General features: G+C 44.5%; 1 protein-coding gene across 4 annotated transcripts in view; it reads right to left on the reverse strand.

Moving 5' to 3' along the window:
• Window positions 1-7075, reverse strand: part of ANKRD6 (ankyrin repeat domain 6) — a 102028-nt gene extending 94953 nt beyond the window's left edge. For 2 of the 4 annotated variants that reach the window (XM_071741337.1, XM_071741335.1), the window contains exon 1: window positions 6381-6719. The gene's annotated coding sequence lies outside the window, so the exon portion shown is untranslated. Of the gene's footprint in view, window positions 1-6380; window positions 6720-6942 lie in introns of those variants that run through there. The other 2 variants (XM_071741339.1, XM_071741336.1) reach the window with 2 other exon arrangements.
• Window positions 7076-10886: the final 3811 nt, after the last annotated feature.

The following is a 10886-nucleotide window of genomic DNA, read 5'->3' on the forward strand; positions in this document are numbered from 1 at the left end:
AACAGAGGTAAGAATTAGCTAAGCCAACCACGAAAGCATTCACCCAAACCTCTGAACCAGGTACCTGTAGACAAGTGTTTGCTCAGCTGCTGGCCACTACATAGGAAGAACTGAATTAAATGTCCTCAGATGGATTGTCCTGTCTGGTCAGAGAGATACATCCCTCCCTTCCTGCTTTAAGGTTGACTGAAATAAAGTGATTTGTGAAGACAGCCACACAGAGAAGCAGATAACTTGAGGAAGACTTTTTTTTTTCAAGCTATGTCAAAAGCATGTCTATCATCACTTGCTAAGCTTTTGAAGCCTCTTAATCTTACTAAAATTCAAATAAATCGGATTTGTTCTTGCTTATTTTTAAGCTTCTAGCAACTAAGGCAGGTTACTCCTCACTAGAGTTTCCCATTCATTTAGACAGACTTAAACCATAGCTGTGCTGATGCAGGGCATTCCAGCACACTGAACACATTCCTGCCAGAACCCAGCACACCTCTGGCAGAAATCATCACACATTAAAACTGGGGTACCACCTCCTGTGCTGAAGCAAATTTGTACCTGCTCAAAGAGCTGGAACATGGGATCCTTCACAATCTCTTTTCTGAATAGGCATCTGACATAGCTCTGGTTGCTGGGTTTGGCTGGGACAGAGTTAATATTTTTCAGAGTAGCTAGGATGGGGCTTTGCTTTGGATTTGTGCTGAAAACAGTGCTGATAATGCAGAGATGCTTTTGTTACTGATGAGCAATGCTGACACAGAGTCAAGGCCTTTTATGGTTCTCACAGAAGCCTGAGAGTGAGCAGACTCGGGGTACAGAAGAAGCTGGGAGGGAACATGGCTGGCACAGCTCATCCCAGCTGACCAAGGGGATGTTCCAGACCACATGATGTCCTGTTCAGTGTATAAAGCAGGGGAAAGAAGAAAGAAGAAGAGACATTTGGAGTGATGCCACTTGTCTTCCCAAAACCATTACCCATGATGTAGCCCTGCTTTTCTGCAGATTTATTTTTTACTTAATAAAGCAGTAAAAGAATTCCTTGATTTGCTTTGCTTGCATGCACAGCTTTTGCTCTACCTATTAAACTGGCTTTATCTCAACCCAAGAGTTTACTCACTTTCACTCTTCTGACTCTCTCTCCCATCCCACTAGCAGGGAGTGAATGTACCACCTCTCTGGAGCTGAGCTGATGGCTGGGGCTAAACCATGACAGCCTGACAATAGTAAAGACTGGATTTCAGCATGTCTAAGAGAACTTAAACCCATTAAAGAAGTGGATATTGCAGGCAGCAGAACACACAGGTGGAGAAAGAACAATCTCCATCTCAATTTTGCCTTTGAGCTTTTTCCATCCTAAAAAGTTTCTTTGGCTCGTATTTGCCTGGAGGGCACCACAGGCCAGCACACAAAAACAGGAACAAGAGACAAGCTGAAGCATAACATTTATTCTTATTGCAACTACCTTCACACTTAAGAAACAAGCTGGTCCACAACAGCTACCATCACTTTCTCCTGGAACTCCATGATCCAGCACTGTTCAATGAAAAAAACTACCACTGGAGATAGGTTTCTGTTGGCAACAAAACCTCTGAAGTATCTATCTCAACCTCCTGTGTTTTCAGCCATGCAGATTTTAGGTCTTGGGGGCTAGTGAGAGGTTGAACTTGTATCACAGTAGAACAAAAGAGGAGGAATGTAAAGATTTGAGACCAATACCATGTACACTTAGAGGAAAAGAAAATAGAGGGGGGGAGGGGACATGAAAAGAGCATGGTCTGATTTTACCCAGAAGCTGTGAAAAGCTATGACAAAAAAGTACTTGCAAGATTCAGAAAACTTTACAACTGTAATGTCTGGAAAAGACAAAATTATAGTAAAATGACATAGTTTCAAAAGCTGGATTTAAGCTAAAACAATAATGTCAATTACAGACTACAGATGGCAGGCAGGTAATTCCACAGCCAGAAGAAAGACCAGCCCCAGCCTCTCATCCCTAAATCCTCTCAAAAGACTTCAGCCAGACACAGCCTAATCACAATAGGGGTCAGAAAACGAAGGGAAATTACTCATACATAAGCTTCACAATATATTAATGAACTGACTGAAGCAATGGGTATGGATTGCAGATAGTAGTGCAATTAGAGACCGTAGTGATGTGCTGAAAAGATCATGTCCTGCCCAAGACTCCAAACCAGCTGCAATTTTTGCAACAGTAGCAGATGCATAAATATGAAGTTCTTAATAAAAGTAAAATGTATCAAAAATTATTCACTACTAAAAAAGTTACTCAACTTTTGAGCTGACACATAATTACCATACATTCACAGTGCTTTTTTATTTTATAAACCTAGCACTTTCCTCAGTGATTGACACATCTGAGACAATTTATCAGTTTATTGTATCAGCACAATATAAACAGACTAGCAACATGTCTCACTAAGATGTCATATTGCAGATGCTGACAAAACCAAACAAAAATATTCTTGACTGGCTTAAAGCAATCTGCATCTCAAGCAGGAAAAGAAAATGATCCCACTGTAGTGCAGACACAAGATGCATACCTTTGTAGAATTCATCCCCACCAAATACAAATGCATTTTCCATAATGCAGATGAAAATGCTTCCCTCCAACACCATGCCAGGTCACACACCCAGAAACTTCATCTTCAGTGGTTCACTTCACATAAACAGATGGTGTTTAGGTGGGTAAGAAGGTATGTCAAGACAGGGAAAGGGAAAGTAAGGATAGGCTGTTTGAAGAAGCTTGTTTTAAATCAGGATTTGAAGGAGGTTGAGAGTGTGTGTTTGGAAAAGTGCTCCAAATATGCTTATGGTCACATCGTAATACCAAAAAGCTTGGGCTTTTTTTTTTTTTGGTTTTTTTTTTTTTTTACATGGGACCAAACAAAACTTTCTTCAGGATTAGGGCAAACTAGCAAGGGTGCCCACACTCAGCACATCACACTGCAGCTATGCCCCATAGCACCAGTACCCTTCACCCAGCATCCACACCAGATACTTCCATCCACTTCCCAAGGATGTGCCCAAATCCCAGCCCCAACCAGAGCCAGCCTCCCCCTTGTCCTTGGATTGGTTGAGATGCACCTCAGGTTTGGAGGACCAGCAGAAGGCCTGGGGAGCACCAAGGGGAGAGGCACAGAGAGCAGAGAGGGAGATGAGTGCTGGTAACATGATGAAATGGATTCCTTTAAAGGACATCTTCCTTTTCCTATACACCAAATTAACTGTTTTGAGTAATGTGCTAGATTTCTTTTAACCTCAAAGTCCTGTGCAGCCTTATGCTTCATTAATCACACACATCTCAAAAATATATTCTAAATTGCCACTTAGTCATTTCAACGTTTTTTTGGTACCAGTCTTTGCCTTGGCATCAAACTATGGCACACCAACAGTGTCCTTCCCTGCTTCATTATCACGATCTGTGCACAGATCTGCAACAGAACCTCAAGGGTTTTCCAGGAAACAAGAAAAATACCTGTATGGCCAGACCAGCACCATCTTGCATACAGAGAATCACAGAGAATCACTGTGTCATGTACATCCACATTGTCCAGAAAAACAATACACAGAGAACATCCCAACACTTGTGCCTTTAAAAACTACGCAACAAATAAACCAGGAATCCACACTTTTACTCTGGCTATTCTTAACTTTTGAACACCTCCTTCATGATTTAGTACCAGTTAAAAAATCAACCTCTGTCTAGAAAGGTAACAAGCAATACTTGTTAATAGAATATAATCCATGAGTGGGTAAACACAGATGACAACAATACCATTCTTTTAATAACATTTTTTATCAGTCTACCTCAAAACATACAAAGCAGGAAAACAATTCAAGTGCAAGAACCCAGAGTCAGAAACAGAGGCTGTTCCATGGAACTACCAGAGCTAGAAGTTCACAGATATTAAAAAAAAAAAAAAAAAAAAAAAAAAAAAAAAAAGAAAAAGAAAAAAAAAGATAAAAAAGCTTCAGAATCAACTTAATCTTACAAACCACAACTTCAATCAAAAATCATCTCTTCTTGTATTCCTTCTAAGTAATCACATGTGTACCAATAAACACATTATTATCCATCAAACACTGATTTACTTATAATATGTAGAAAAGCAGACTAGATTTGAGGTTCAGGTTGATTTTAGTTCCTGCTACTTATCATTGTATAATACATAAAATTTCAGTACCTGTCAAAAATACATTTGAACTTGAACAGGAATTTTTAAGAAGTTCTTGCATTACTCTAAGGTCTATGGCAACTGGCCCACACGTAATTATTTGTTTGAACTCAAATAGGCAGAAATTCAGCTATTTTTCTGCTTGAAGTGTTAGGATGAAAAGAGTCTTTGGTTCCATTTCAGCCAAGTATCTGGATTAAATTTCTCAGCAAGATGCTGAAATCATATTCACTTTAAGAACTATGTATTTCTTATTTAACTGATGGCTGAAAAAGTCTTTCCCCCCCCAAACCATTATACTTTTGGAGAGTAAATTGTGAAGGCAATCAGAGTATAATGCTCTATAATGTGCTGACAAAGGTGTTTAGTTATTAATAATTTTTGCCTTTGTCAGTCCTTAGAAATATTAAGCCTTTGAGCACTGAAGCAATATACTACAGTGAATACCACTTTTGTCTGGTATCATTAGTACCCAAGGAGCTGTGAAGGAAGCTGAGAAAACTAAAGAATTAAGCAGACACTAGCAGCAACTGTACCTGTCTGCAATACTTAAAATTGGTGTTTCTGCTTTGCCTCATGTAATTATTTATCCAGAATGTAATCTGAGTTTTGACTAGAAGGCTGTTGTTTCCCTGCATCCTCCCCTCTGATCGTCCCTCCCCCCCCCCTTTAAGTATTGCAGAAGATTAATGTAGACAAATATTTGATCCCATGAAATTATGGTATAGAATTTAAATAATCTCTTTTTACATAGCAAGCAAGGCTGCACTTCAGCCTATCACATTTCTCCTTGGTACTAAAGGAGTGCACATGTTCAGAAAATGAAACTATGTATAGAACAGATTTTCATAAACCTGTCAGTAATTCCCTACAGCTATAGTGTAGATACTATATCCTCTACGGGTTTATCCTTCTCACATGGCATCCTGTGGAAAAAAGCTCCAGAAGCATTTCTGAGTAAAATAATGGCAAATATTATTATGTACCATTACAAGGTTGCAGATCCTTTAGGAAAAGCTTAGTTACAGATCTCCTGACTAATCTGGAGCTTTGTTTGCAGAGCCACCTTTCCACAATTTCTGCGCCCTGAAGAGCAAAACAAAAAGGAAGAAAAAAAAAAAAAGCTCTGCAAAGAGGCTGAAAAAAGTGTTTAAAGCCATACTCCCACATGGGGTTGACAGCACTGTCTGGATCAATACCAGGAAGCAGGGGAAAGTGAAAACTTTACCAACTGAGTACCATCACAAAGCCATTTCTGAATTTTATTACAGTTTCTTTTCAAACAAGCAATAGGGAGAGATGCAATGAGACTACTACTGCTAGAGAATACTTATCCACTCTTGCAAAGCAAGAGGTCCTCACTGACATAACTGACATAAACATGCTTACATGACTCTAGTTTTGGTACACACGGTGGATACAACTAGTATATACTGCTCAGAAAATACAAAGTTCTGACTTAGTGTCATTATAACATGCCTTGTAGTCTGCAATGCAACTGATGATCTTGACATGTAATCATACATCTCCAGAAGCACTTTGTTTTCCAAGTATCTAAAGAATGATGATTACACAATACTTGCAACTTGAGCCTGCCAAAATAAGTTGTTATAAAACCAGCTGCACACCTGGACATATTACGTTGAAAGCAAGCAAGCTATGTAAATAACATTCTCCTCAAATTTAGGCATATCAGCAAACAGTCATACTAGAGGATATTAACCATGCCTAGCTAACGCTGGGTAAGAACATAGTCTGTTGTATTTTTCCACTTTTGAACAAAGACAGGTTTACTAATCTTCCCAGAAGATTGCTCCTTTAACATGAGTAGGGCACTCATTTAAATAACAAGTGGAGAGAAAATCCCCCTGCCCCTAAAACACTTATAATCCCTCTCAGGTTTTCCCCTGTGAATGGAAGGTAGACAGTAGCAGCCAACACTTCCTTTTGGTCACCAAACAGAAAACCAAATAATCACTTCTCACATAGTTATAAAAACCCAAGGATAATAGTTATACCTTTAAAAAAAAAAACAGAATGCTGCCTATGCTGTAATGCACACAATACCCCAGGGTATGATAAAGTTCTTTATTAATGCTCACAATAAAATGAACACTGCAGAACAATTACAAGCCGTAGCCATGGATTCCTAAAATCTGAGAGCTCTGCCAGCAGCGGGCGAATACTCACAAGGTGTTGAGTCCTCAGGGAAAGCTGCTGTTTGCAGTAAACTACTGGAAATATTTTCAGTGGAGTTTTCAGGTGATGTCAACAACAGGAAGGATGACTTGGAGCCAGATTTCCATTTCTCATCAGACGCAGCCTGCCAAGTTGGAACAAGGGGTTTAAGGTTCCTCGTTTGTACCCCCTAAACCTGTAATTACAACCCCCGCGTTGGTACGGGCTCCTCTATCTATGCGGCAGCCCGGAGAGTTTGTCTGTTGGTGAAGGGGGTTCCCTCCCCGGGACCGTGATAAGGAAACGCTTAAGTTACTCCGGCACCGATTTCTTAGGGTTTGTACCCAGCTGCAGCCCCGCCACCTCCACAACCACCTGTCCGGCCCCCGCAGCCCCGGCTCCGGCCCCCGCAGCCCCGGCTCCAGCCCACCGCCGCCCGCCACCACGTCCTCTCCCCCCTCCTCACCACAGCCACACTCATCCCCGGCGCCGGACTCGGGTCTGCGCCCCCGGGGCGGGAAGGGTGAAGGAAGGGGGGGGGGTTGGACACGCTTGCCGGCGTCTCCCCTCTCACCTGCGCTTCCCCCCGCGGCACAGGTTCCCGTGGGTCGCCGGGCCGGCCACAGCCCCGCTGCTTACAACGGCGCCTCCGCCGCCGGGCTGGGCTGCCCCGGAGGTGGCGCCGCCGCCGCCGTGCCCGCTGCCAGGGCGACACCCAGCGGCCGCGGTAGCGCGGGCAGAGCCCCCCAGCCCGCCCCGCCAACCCGGGCTGCCTCCGCCCCGGAGAGGGGCTGGGGCGGGACGGGACGGGATGGGCCTCCCAGTCAGGCCCGCTGCCTCGGGCCCCTCGGAGGCGTTTCCCAGCTGAGGAAATGGCGGATATGGCGCCTGGAGGCTGGGGGCCGTGGCCTCCTCTACCTGGCACCGGCGGGCAGGGGTGGGCTGTGTGGCCAGCGTGGAGAGTGTAGAGCATTACCCACCGATGGGCTCTGGCCTGAGTGAGGCTCCTGGAGATCTGAATGCTCTCCTGAAGCGAAGCTCTTCGCAGCTCAATTGTGGAAGCTGAGCTGTGCTTCACCCCTGGAAGTGTTCACGGACAGGCTGGATGGGGCTTGGAGCGACCTGGGCTGGTGGGAGGCGACCCTGCCCGTGCAGGGGGGTTAGGACTGGAAGATCTCTAAGGTCCCTTTCAGCTCAAGGCATTCTAAGATTCTATAATAAATTGCATTGCAGAGGGGCTGGAACTAGAAAATCTTTAAGGTTCTTCCCAACACAAACGATTCTATGATGCTATAATAAACTGCATCGCCACAGAAGCGCTACAAAACCAGTTTCGGGGAGGACAGGTACCTTTCCCTCCAGCAGGGAGCCAGCCAGCAGACTTTCGAAGTCTCAGCTGAAGGTCAGGGAGGGCTGACTCGAAGCTGGCTGTGCCTGCTTACTGTCTCACCGCCCCCGAGTTATTACAATGTCCCAGGGACCTTCGATCCACTGGAGTCATGCCCACGTGAGTCAATTATGTGTGTACATCGGAAATTAGCAAACTGGTAGGGAGGCAAGTCAGATGGGACCACCTGTAGACACCAGTACAGGAGAAAGGACTTGATATGCACAGGCTGAGTAAAATAAAAACAAGAGATGAAGGAGAAAACAAAGCAAGCAGCAGTTCACATGCAGCGTGTGATCCCACAGGCACATCGCTTTTCAATGTCTGTTCCTCTGTCTCAAAGGCATCCTCAGCACTATGCCCTGAGAAGTATCACAGGAATCTAGTAATGTGACCAATATACTCTTTTGAATGGTTTTGCAGATTATTCTACTTATGCGTTTTTCACTAAACAATTACTATGGTATTCATCTTTCTGTGGCAACAGTCACATCATAGGTTCCCATTAAAACCCTTGGTACTCTGCAGGAAAGGTTTACTGGGTAAATTTTGTATCCTGTTTTATGCCACTGATCTCAGTGAAGCTTTGTAGCTTTGTCAAAACTACAGCACAGTCGAGTATCAGTACTAGAAATGTAACTGCTGAAATACATTGGAAGTATGTTGTGATTCCTCACACTATAGTTTTGTTTGCTCGTTTCGGTCTCCAGGGTAGGCCTGCTTCATGGGAATTTTCTTTTATTTTGCTTGATACTGTGTAAAATTCTGATGTGGGAATGGAAGTATTTATGTGAGTAACAGTTAAGCTCTATGTTAAATTAGTTCCATATATGTTTGCAGGACTATTTTGGCTATGTTTGATCATTGCGATTGAGAAACAAGACACTAACACAGTGCAGAAAAAGACTTTCTTGGCACTGATTTCAATGTGAATTTCCCCCCCTCTAACAAGCATATTGAGATGCTGCCACAATTCCACAAACACAGATGAAGTCAGGATCCCTTAATTGTGTGGATGTCAGTGGGACCGCTCCCTGTGTTTAATTATTGTTAGCCTTTTTTTAATCTGGACAGGCAACTTTATACTCTAGATTTTACTTTTTTTTTCCCTGCTGGAAAGAGAAACTTATGAGCTATTCCCTCAGTTGCCTGAAACAGAAAAATATGTCACGCCTATGAACTGCAGCTCCCTGCTGACAAATGCCAGACACATCTAATATTGCATATATCATACATTCAAAGATTCAGCCCCATGTCTACCTGTCCTCACTATGCAAATGCTGTGACTGAAGGCTGAGCATGGTTTCATTATGTACAACAGGCTTCAAAGTTAAATGACCTGATAAAAGAAAAAGGAAAGAAAATGGCTAGGTGCAGAGGGGATGGAAAACTTGGTGGCAAAGGGACAGAGGAAGAACAAGGCCTGAGGCTTATACAGAATACAGGACAGATTATATTGACATGGGGGTTGCAGAAGTGCCTTCCCCCCTACTCTAAAAACCTATCTGACATTGGTCCTGAAGTCAACAAGTCTTTGAACCCGAAGCTGTGGTCAAGCAGGAGGCCACTGACGTAAGTGGTGTGGCAAGAGCTGCACTGAAACCAGTCCTGTCATTCCTGAGCTTCTACACCCTGATTTAGTATTTTAATATCTGCAAATTATTCTCTCTCACACAGGTAATGTTTCATAGCTCTGTGTAGAAAAGCAACCTAATGCAGACAATCAAATTTCTCAGCAAGACCCACTTCCCGTAGCCTTTTAGCCTTAATGGAACTTTCCGTGCAGATGTACCCAGCCAGTGATATACAGGGTCCTTCATTACAAACCTGGAACCTCTCCTCCTTTTTCCATCAGGAGCTTTCAGTTTCCCAGGGTTGTCCCAAGCCACAATGCTAAAAACACAGCTGGTAAAAGTTCCTGCTCCAAACTAGTCTTAATTTCTTGTAAGGGATTGAACTTTGAAATGTTTCTCGTATTTTTTGGTACATTGTCAATCTGTTCAAGCAAAACTGGGAAGTTGAGAATAAGGAAAGGCAATTCAATATATTCATGTATTGGTAGATTTGTCGTGATATGGAACATGAGTTCGGGATTCCCCCACCCTCCAGCACAGACAGAATTGTTCCTCCATTATCTCAAGTGGGTTAGTGCAGCCTGGAATGCCTGGTGCTGATAAGTCTGTCACACAGCACTGAGGTAGGAAAACAACACAGCTGCAAGGAACAGGAGACTCCAAACATAAGTCCACCCATTACACTGAATGCCAGGAGGGAGAATGGGACAGGAAGGAGCAGTAAGAGATAAACAAAACCATACGAAAATGTGGTGGGAATTCAGCTGCCAGTGACTGCATTGCACAGCATGGGGTGTCAGCCAGCAGCTAACACACACACTCCAGTGCTCACACTGGTACAAGACAAGAGCACGACTGGAAAAGTCCTGAGACTGGGCCTGGCTGAGGGACGGATCTGTCTTCCTGGCTCAGGTCTGGAGGAAGCACTGGCAGGCAGCTGAGTGCACCTGTCTGTCAGGTGCACTGCAGAATCCCATCCTCTTTCAAGGAGCCTTCATGACTATGGTTTTCTTTAGTCTCCCTTATTCATCCAGAGTGTCATTTCTAAAATAATCTCTCTCACCCACGCTACAAATACACTGCCACCCACCACTAGTGCCTAGCTTGACATTTTGGCCTGGCTGTATGAGGGCACAGCTGGCTCAGGAGTGCTGGGCAGGCCACAGGCAGTGCCACCAGCACCGAGCGGGCACGGCAGATCCATGAGCAGAGCAGCGTGGAGCAGACACGGGTGCACCCGGAGGCCCACTGACTCCCACACGCCGAAGGCAGAGGCGGGTGGGGAAGGTGATGCAGGGGAGCCCCAAGTGCCCGCTTTTAGGCTCCGTGCAGGGTGCGGCTGCAGGATTTGACTGTCTTTGAGGCTGCCCGGGAGGGCCACCTGTAATGCAAACGCCAGCAGTAATTCCGGTGCCGCGGAGAGGCAACGCTGGCCGCCGCCCCTCCACTCACTCACTCACCCACCCACCCACCCCTGCCCCCCCGCACGCCACAGGCAGCGCCTCGTGTGAGCCATCCGCGGGCGTCTCTAGGCCCACGCAGGGCGGCGAGGGAAAG

This window comes from Heliangelus exortis, chromosome 3 (genome assembly GCF_036169615.1).
Source record: "Heliangelus exortis chromosome 3, bHelExo1.hap1, whole genome shotgun sequence".
NCBI lineage: Eukaryota > Metazoa > Chordata > Aves > Apodiformes > Trochilidae > Heliangelus > Heliangelus exortis.